The sequence below is a fragment of the Ovis canadensis genome, chromosome 15, assembly GCF_042477335.2.
Source record: "Ovis canadensis isolate MfBH-ARS-UI-01 breed Bighorn chromosome 15, ARS-UI_OviCan_v2, whole genome shotgun sequence".
Lineage (NCBI taxonomy): Eukaryota > Metazoa > Chordata > Mammalia > Artiodactyla > Bovidae > Ovis > Ovis canadensis.
In genome coordinates, this window is record NC_091259.1 from 89,437,907 (window position 1) to 89,447,844 (window position 9,938).

The 9,938-nt window shown below is 48.5% G+C and overlaps 1 non-coding gene across 1 annotated transcript; it reads left to right on the forward strand.

The window, feature by feature from the left end:
• The first annotated feature begins 1,806 nt into the window (after positions 1–1,806).
• On the forward strand, positions 1,807–1,879 carry TRNAF-GAA (transfer RNA phenylalanine (anticodon GAA)). The gene has a single exon. It is a non-coding gene; the product is annotated as a tRNA-Phe (tRNA).
• The last annotated feature ends 8,059 nt before the right edge of the window (positions 1,880–9,938 follow it).

Here is a 9,938-nt window from a genome sequence, read left to right on the forward strand (position 1 = left end):
TAGCCCAAGCACCACAACGACTCAGCCTGAGTGCCTGGGACCCAAGCTCTGCAGTGGGAGGAGCCACCATGATGAGAGGCGGGGCATCACACAGCACGGTCCCTGCTTGCTGCAGAGAAAGCAGGTGAGTAGCAGTGAAGGACCAGCACGGCCAAAATAAATAAAGAGATAAATAAAATTACCAAAAAATGCCCTATAACCCTTAGATTAAACAAAAAAGGGAAGAGGGAGAAGACATGTGCAGAAATAGCTGCTGCAAAAAGGAAGGGGATTCTCATGAACTGTTGCTGTTGCTCAGCTGCTCAGTCGTGTCCGACTCCCTGCGACCCCATGGACTGCAGCACGCCAGGCCTCCCTGTCCCTCACCAACTCCCGGAGTTCACTCAGACTCGCAGCCATTGAGTCGGTGATGCCATCCAACCATCTCATCCTCTGTCGTCCCCTTCTCCTCCCGCCTTCAATCTTTCCCAGCATCAGGGTCTTTTCCAAAGAGTCAGCTCTTCGCATCAGGTGGCCAAAGTATTAGAATTTCAGCTTCAGCATCAGTTCTTCCAATGAATATTCAGGGTTGATTTTCTTTAGGGTGGACTGGTATATGCTGTAGCACAGATGAAACCTGAAGACTTTAAGCTAACTGAAATGCATTAGGCGGCTTGAAACAAGCCAGTCACAGAAAGGAGAATGCTGTGTGGTCCCACTTACCTCTGGGATCTCGTATAATCAAATCCTTAGAGACAGAAAGTAAAGAGCTGTCCCAGGGATTGAGGCAGGCAGAGTAGGGGCGGGAGGCGTTAGATGAGTGTGGAGCTGCAGTTTTGCAAGAGGAAAAAGTTCTGGAGACTGGTTCCCCAACACTGAATATATTCAACACTACTGAACAACACAGTCAGAAAAGGGTAAGATGGCAAATCTGCTACGTGTTTTTCACCGTAATTGAGGGAAAAGGAAAAGGACTTTCTGGCTCACAAAACAGCCTGCCAGGTGCTGTCTGCCCTGCCTTCTGCTGGGTATTACCCACTTTCAGAATAAAATACCACCAGGGGGAGCTATTGCATACTGTTCATGGAAACTCAACATTCAGAAAACTAAGATCATGGCACCCAGTCCCATCGCTTCATGGCAAATAGATGGGTAAACAGTGGAAACAGTGACAGCTATTTTGGGGGGCTCCAAAATTGCTGCAGATGGTGACTGCAGCCGTGAAATTAAAAGACGCTTACTCCGTGAAAGCAAATTTATGACCAACCTAGACAGCATATTAAAAAGCAGAGAGATTACTTTGTCAACTAGGATCCATCTAGTCAAGGCTATGGTTTTTCCAGTGGTCATGTATGGATGTGAGAGTTGGACTAAGAAGAAAACTGAGCACCGAAGAATTGATGCTTTTGAACTGTGGTGCTGGAGAAGACTCTTGAGAGTCCCTTGGACTGCAAGGACATCCAACCAGTCCATCCTAAAGGACATCAGTCCTGGCAGTTCATTGGAAGGACTGACGCTGAAGCTGAAACTCCAATACTTTGACCACCTGATGCTAAGAACCAACTCATTGGAAAAGACCTTGATGCTGGGAAAGATTGAGGGCGGGAGGAGAAGGGGACGACAGAGGATGAGATGGTTGGATGGCATCACTGACTCAATGGACATGAATGTGAGTGAACTCCGGGAGTTGGTGATGGACGGGGGCCTGGCTGCAGTCCATGGGGTCACAAAGAGTCGAACACGACTGAGAGCCTGAACTGAACTGAGGGGAGCCATTCACTCTCGTTGTCAGGGCTTTTAAATACAGGTGGGGAAGGAGAAAAAATAGCTGAAATAGCTCAGTTAGGAGAGCGTTAGACTGAAGATCTAAAGGCCCCTGGTTCAATCCCGGGTTTTGGCAATGGTTTTGGGCTTCTCCTGGGGCTCAACTGGTAAAGAATCCGCCTGCAATACAGTAGACCTGGCCAGGTTCAATCCCTGGGTTGGGAAGATCCCGTGGAGATGGGAAAGGCTGCCCTCTCCAGTATTCTGGCCTGGGTCAGAAAGAGTCGGACAGGACTGAGAGACTTTCCCTTTCATTTCGCTTTCAGAGAAGGAGAGCTGGGGGAATCGAGGGAGTGGCGCTGACATGTGTTCACTATGATGGGCCAAGTAGGCAGCGAGTGGGGAGCTGCCGCACCACAGAGGGCGCTCTGCCCAGAGCTCTGTGATGACCTGGGCCGGGGGCTCGAGAGAGAGGGATGTATGCGTATTCACTGCTGACTCACATTGCTGTGCAGCAGAAAGTAGCACCACGTTCTAAAGCAAATATATCTCATCAAAAACCTGCAGCACAAACCAAAAGGGCTGAAAGCCACCCTCCACTGTTTCCCCTTACACTTGCCCCTGTGCTCATATGTTCACATCGTGTCAAAAGTTAACCCAGCCTCCATCCGATAACTGCAACTTGAGTGATTTGAAACATAAAAAGCTAGATTCCAGGGGAGAGAGAGGGGGATAAATTAGGCGTTGCTGATATGGGGGTGAGAGAGGCATGAATATGTAGGCATGCTTTGTTCTTCTCATTCGTTGCTGGTCAGTGGCCAAGCTGTGGCCAGCCCTTTGGAAGCCAATGGGCTGCAGCAGGCCAGACTTCCATGTCCTTCACTATCTCCCTGAGTTTGCTCAAACTCAAGTCCCCTGGGTGATGCCATCCAACCGTCTCGGCCTCTGTGGCCCTTTTCCCTTCTTGCCCTCAGTCTTTGCTGGCACCAGGGTCTTTGCAGTGAGTTGGTTCTTCGCGTCAGGTGGCCAAACATATGAAAGAGATAAACCACAAGGAGCCACTGTAAAGCGCAGGGAACTACGGGGCTTCCCTCTTGGCTCAGATTGTAAAGAATCTGCCTGCCACGTGGGAGAAGCGGGTTCAGTCCCTGGGTTGGGAAGATCCCCTGGAGAAGGGAATGGCAACCCACTCCAGTCTTCTTGCCTGGAGAGGAGCCTGAGATGCTATAGTCCATGGGTTGCAAAGAGTCCATCAATAAGTTTATAGTGGGAAAGAATCTAAAAAGTATATACACATCTATGTATCTCTCTTTTCTCTCTCTTTAGTTGCTAAGTCGTGTCCAACTTGCGACCCCATGGACTAGAGCCTGCCGGCCTCCTCTGTCCATGAGATTCTCCAGGCAAGATCCAGTATCCTGCATCGAACCTGGACTGGCGATTCGTTTCTTACATGATAGTATACATGTTTCAATGCCATTGTCCCAAATCATCCCACCCTCTCCCTCTCCCACAGAGTCCAAAAAACTGTTCTATACATCTGTGTCTCTTTTGCTGTCTCACATACAGGGTTATCATTGCCATCTTCCTAAATTCCATATATATGTGTTAGTATACTGTATTGGTGTTTTTCTTTCTGGCTTACTTCACTCTGTATAATCGGCTCCAGTTTCATCCACCTCATTAGAACGGATTCAAATGTATTCTTTTTAATGGTTGAGTAATACTCCATTGTGTATATGTACCACAGCTTTCTTATCCATTCATCTGCTGATGGACATCTAGGTTGTTTCCATGTCCTGGCTATTATAAACAGTGCTGCGATGAACATTGGGGTACATGTGTCTCTTTCAATTCTGGTTTCCTCAGTGTGTATGCCCAGCAGTGGGATTGCTAGGTCATAAGGCAGTTCTATTTCCAGTTTTTTTAAGAAATCTCCACACTGTTCTCCATAGTGGCTGTACTAGTTTGCATTCCCACCAACAATGTAAGAAGGTTCCCTTTTCTCCACACCCTCTCCAGCATTTATTGCTTGTAGACTTTTGGATCACAGCCATTCTGGCTGGCGTGAAATGGTACCTCATTGTGGTAGGCAGATTCTTTATCGACTGAGCTATGAGGGAAGGCCTGCTGTCTCCTCTACAAAGCAGTATATATAATAGACGTGATATATATATGTGCGTGTGTGTATATACATATATATAAATCTGAATCACTTTGCTGTACAACTATAACTAACACATTGTAAATCAAATATATTTCAATACAAAAAGATTTTAATAATAAAAATTTTAAAATACTTTTTAAAGCTCTCAGGATAATGGTTAAGACTCCACAAATCTTGACTTCCCTGGTGGCTCACAGGTTAAGGAATCTGCCTACAATGCAGGAGACCCCGAGTTCTATCCCTGGGTCAGGAAAATCTCCTGGAGAAGGAAATGGCAACCCATTTCAGTATCCTTGCCTGGAAAAACCCATGGGCAGAGGAGCCTGGGGGGCTCCAATCCATACAGTCCATGGGGTCACAAAGAATCACAGGGTAAAGAATCTGCCTACAATGCAGGAGACCCCGAGTTTGATCCCTGGGTCAGGAAAATCTCCTGGAGAAGGAAATGGCAACCCATTTCAGTATCCTTGCCTGGAGAAACCCATGGGCAGAGGAGCCCGGGGGGCCCCAATCCATACAGTCCATGGGGTCACAAAGACTGAGCAACTAACACTTTCCCTTTCCACGATTCGGCTGCAGGGGGCATAGTTCAACCCCTGATCTGGGAACTAAGATCTCCCGCAGCACACTGTGTGGTCAAAAAAATGAAAGACAAAAAGGTTTTAAAAGAAAAGCTCTTAGGCTTCCCAGGTGCCGCTAGTGGTAAAGAACCCACCTACCTGTCAGTGAAGAAGACGGACAACACAGGGGTTTGATTCCTGGGTCGGGAAGACCCCCTGGAGAAGAGAATGGTTACCCACCCCAGTGTCCCTGCCTGGAGAATCCCCTGGATGGAGGAGCCTGGCAGGCTGCAGTCCACAGGGTCACAAAGAGTCGGACACGACTGAAGCACTTGGCAGGCACGCACACGTTGTATTCTTAAATATTCCAGTAGACATATCAATCACAGTAAAGTCAGACAGTTGAAAGTAAGAAAAGAAAAGTGATTTGATTTCTGTAAGGCAAGACACGATCTCCTGGCAGTAGTGTGTATCATAAATTTTTCTGATCCTTGGCAGAGTTTTTCCTAAACTGCTGTCTCACCTAAAGAGGCCCACTGGCTATGAAACAGGTTGAATTTATGGAAGGCGCTTCAGGAGGAGGCCAGAAAAAGCTGGAAATTTCCATTCTGGAAGCTGCAATGTGTTCTTTGCCACTCCAGCAGGGAACTAGGCGATTTCTACTTCCTACTCTGGCCACAGGAAGGCAGTGGAGTGAGATAATGCAAAAAAGCTCCACCGAGTGGCTCTCAAGGTAAGTCTAAAAAACATGTATTTGGTGGTCTGCTGCTGTGTGACAAACGACCCCTACAACTGCTGGCTCAAGATAGCAATTCTGTATGATTAACTATTCTGGGTTGAGCTGAATGCTTTTAAAACAAATTAAGTGATTAATTTGGTTGTACAGGTCTTAGTTGAGGCATTCGAGGTCTTGTTCCCTGACCCAGGATCCAACTCCGGCCCCCTGAGTCTTAGCCACTGGGCCCCCAGGGAAGTCCCTGGACAGTCTTTCTATCCAGGGGATGTTGGCTGGAAGCTCACCTACGTAGTCTCCACAGAGATGACGCAAAGGCTGAGCGAAGCCGGGATGCTGGCAGAGCAACCCTGCAGCTGTGCACACAGCTCCCCGGGCTGGCCTGCCCTGCGTGGCCTCCACGGGCGGCGAGCTGGGTGGCTCAGGGCTCTGGGCACGGCATGCTTCCTTGTCTCTAGGTCTTACATTTAGGCCCGGTGATGGCCCAGCTGAATGCCTACCACGCTGAATCAGTCACAGCAAGCCGCAGTGCCAGTCCGGGTTCACTGTGGGTTGGGACCTCACAGGGCGCACCAATCCTGGGAGAGGGGGCTAATTAAGGACCACTGGAGACTGGTTCCAAGAATAGGTGTGGAAAAGACACTGAGACACAGAAGGATGAGCAGAGAGAAGCATGGAGAAAAACACAGAGTACCTAAGACACAAAAGAATGAGGGACGGTGCACGGCTTCGTAAAGAGTCAGTGGGCAGTGGGTTTGTGTAATAAGTGGGGCAACAGTCAAACTCCGGGGGACCTTGTACCTTAGGCTCAGCAGTTTGGACGAGACTTTGTCCAGTAGTTCTCTGATCAAACTGCGCCCTGGAATCTCCTGGAGACCAGGGAATGCCAGTTCCCCAAATATTATCAAAACAACCCCTTGATGAGACAAGGAGAACTCCAACTCCACAGAGATTTGGCAGCCTCTCAGAGGAGGAAGGGCAAGGTTAGAATTGATTGAAAATGGGAAGTTTGGTTTAAGGCGTGTCCCTCACCGGGAGAGTGGGGAAGGTCCTTTTAAAAATTTATTCGTTTGTCTACTCCTGGCCTTATGTGACCTAGCCAGTTAGTTGTAGCATGCCAACTCTTGGCTGTGACATGGGGGGTCTAGTTTCCTGACCAGGCATGGAACCCGGGGTCTCTGCATTGGAAGCACAGAGTCTTAGCCGCTGGAGCACTAGGGAAGTCCTGCGATGGAGGTGGGGGTCGTCTTGATGCAGATTGAGCAGAGATCAGAACGCAACAGTCTAAGGCTGGCAGCAGAAGCAAGGGAAGGCAGAGAAATTACATAACCTTAGGGCACAAACTGGTGATGCTATCCTTGAGGAGCTGAGGAATATTTTGGAAAATTTCAGTGAATAACTAGGCCACTTGTCTAGGGAAGAACCTCCTGGAACAGTAAGTTATGCTAATGAGAGGATGGAGTGGTGGGTTACAATAAAGAGTAAGCTCTGCGGAGCGTAGGTAGTATGGGTCTGAGAACATGGTCAACATACAGATTCTCAGAACTCATCTTCAAAATCTCCTGTTCGGTGGAACCCAAAAACCTCTATTTTTCACAGGCTTGGAATCAAGGCTATAAGCTGGTGGGTAGCAGAGCAGGTCCGCACAAACAAGGGACTTTGGCGTTTTGCTTATTTTGAGCTAAAGGCATTTGAAAAATACCAAATGCTGGAAGATTCCTTTTGAGCTTTTCTTATCTGCCTGAAGACAGATAATCCCAAAGGAACTTTATCATCATAAACCCCCTCCTGAGGAGTTCATCATCCAGGGAAGATGGACTCAACACAGGTGAACACCAGACAGACCCAGATGAACTTCATCACAACCACAGCTCCCACCTGCCTCCTAAGGGCCCACTCACCTTTCCTAAAAATCCCTTGCTGTTCCTGAAGACAGCTGTCCCCAAACTGTTTGGCACCCAGGACTGGTGTTGCGGAAGGCAATGTTTCCATGGTCCAGGGAGCACGGGGGGTAGTTTCGCGATGACCCAAGCATGTGGCGTTTGCGTGCATTTTGTCTCTATTGTTACTGCCTCAGCTTCGCCTCAGATCAGCAGGTTTTGGTCCCAGAGGCTGCAGACCCTTGCCCTAAGGAGTCTCCACGTGGCCCTCCTCTTTTCCCATTAAGAGGACATTTAAGCCTAAATTCTAAAGCCAACCTCTTTAAGCTATTCATTTCCCCCTAGCTCTCTGTCACACATACTTGAAGTAGACATGTTTTAAATGTGTCTTTCTCTTGTCGGTCCATCTTTTATTACAGAGGGTCACAGTCAAGCTCTGAAAGGTGGAGGGAAATTATTTTTCCTCTTCTACTGAGCTACAAACCACTGTGTGTGCATGCTCAGCTGTGCCAACTCTTTGCGACCCCATGGACTGTAGTCCACAGAGCTCCTCTGTCCATGAGCTTTTCCCAGCAAGAACACTGCAGTGGGTTGCCATTTCCTCCTCCAGGAGATCTTCCTGACCCAGGGATTGAACCTGAGTCTCTGGCATCTCTTACGCTGGCAGGTGGACTCTTAACCACTGAGCCACTTTGGAATCCTGTGAACCACTGTAGCTTGAGATATAATGATTCTGGGTAGGGCTGGTCCCAGTGGTGAAGACTCCAAGCTTCCACTGCAGGGGACCACAGTTCCATCCCTGGTTGGGGAAGTTTTACCAGCTACGAGGTTCAGCCCAAACAAACAAATAATATATATATATATATAAAATGATGGTATAAATACAGGTTAAATCAGGGATGTGGTCAGGGTTTTCCTAGATTTTATGTCCCCTGCCAATTTCCTCATGTCTTTGATGATTCTAGGTCTTCTCCAAGCTACCAGTGACCAGTGAAGTTGCTCAGTCGTGTCCAACTCTTTGCGACCCCATGGACTGTGTAGCCTACCAGGCTCCTCCATCCATGGGATTTTCCAGGCAGGAATACTGGAATGGGTTGCCATTTCTTTCTCCAGGGGACCTTCCTGACCCAGGGATAGAACCCAGGTCTCCCACGTTGCAGGCAGACACTTTACCATCTGAGCTTTCCAAGCTAAGCTGCAGAGCATACATATATCCATTGCCAGGTGAGGCAAACCCAGGAAGAATCCTTGGGGAAATTTATCACAGGAAAGGAAGGGAGAATTCAAGAGGCAGTGATTCCAAGGGGCCTGGGGATGGAGGGGAGGAGGGGGAGCTGGTCTTTGATCCTGCAAGGCCCTTGGGCAGGTGACTGTTAGGTGTGGATGGCAGGCTGGGGGTGGAGGTGCTCCCAGAGGAGACAGGAGTTGCTTAGATAACTCAGAATCCCCATCAGCTCAAATTCAGGATGTCGAAATCCTGAAATCTGGTTTGCCCCTGATACTGGGGCTTCTCAGGTGACTGAGCGATAAAGAATCTACCTGCTAATGCAGGGTTCCAGCCCTGGGTCGGGAAGATCCCCTGGAGGAGGAAATGGCAATCCACTCCAGTCTTCTTGCCTGGAGAATCCCATGGACAGAGGAGCCTGGTGGGCTGCAGGCCACAGCTGAGCAGATGAGCACGCACACCCTTGGTACTGAACTATAAACAGACCGAACTAAAAGTCCCCCAGACCCCTCGGCGTATCTGACCCTTGGCTGGTATAATCTTGCTTAAATCACTGTGTTCCTCTCCTCCCCCTCACATTCACGGAGGCTTCAGAAAAGAAGTTCAAAGAGATAAAGTCACTTGCCCACGATCACAGAGCCACTAAATGTCATGAAAGTGAAAGTGTGAAGGTGTTAGTCGCTCGGTTGTGTCTGACTCTTTGCCATCCCAGGGACTGTAGCCCGCCCCAGGCTCCTCTGTCCATGGGATTCTCCAGGCCAGAAGACTGGAGTGGGTTGCCGTTCCCTTCTTCACAGAATCTTCCCAACCCAGGGATTGAGCAGGTTCTTTACCATTTGAGCCACAGAGAAGCCCTAGAAATATGGTGTGATTAGCTTTACGGGCTGGGCAATTTCACAGGCTAATGAGTGGGAACTGGTGGTCACTTAGTCGTGTCCAACTCTTTTCAACCCCATGGACTGTAGCCCACCAGGCTCCCCTGTCCATAGAATTCTCCAGGCAAGGAGTGGATTTTCATTTCCTTCTCCAGGAGGTCTTCTTGACCCAGGGATTGAACTTGGGTCTCCTGCACCACAGGCAGGATCTTTACCATCTGAGCCACCGGGGACTAAGCGCCGTGCTCTGCCCCAAACCCTGCTCTGCTGAACTTCAGCTCCCCTGACCACTTCTTTATCTTTACTGCCTCCTTCTCTTTGACAAGCAGCAGGGTATTTTTCAAGCAACAGGATTACTTTGTGTTTGTCCTTATTTAAAAAATATATACATATGTAATGCTGCAGTTAATAATACTGTGGTTCTACTGAAAGGAATTTCCTCCTTAATGGCGCCATTTAAGATCACTTCGCATTCATCCTCATTCATTCTATTCCGTTCTCAACTAAGCACCTAGAGACTCGTAGTGAGTGAAATGAGACTGAAATTAAACAGGACCCTGAGGAGCTCTCTTGGGTATAAAACTTCCTACCTGTCCCCAGTTTCTTATTTTAAAAAAATAAATAAGAAAGAAAGGACTTTCTTAGTGGTCCAGTGGTCAGGAATGCACTGCAACTCCAGGTGACACAGCTTTGGTCCCTGGTCCAGGAAGACCCCACACACCACGAGGCAACCGAGCCTGTGTGCCGCTACTGCCGAA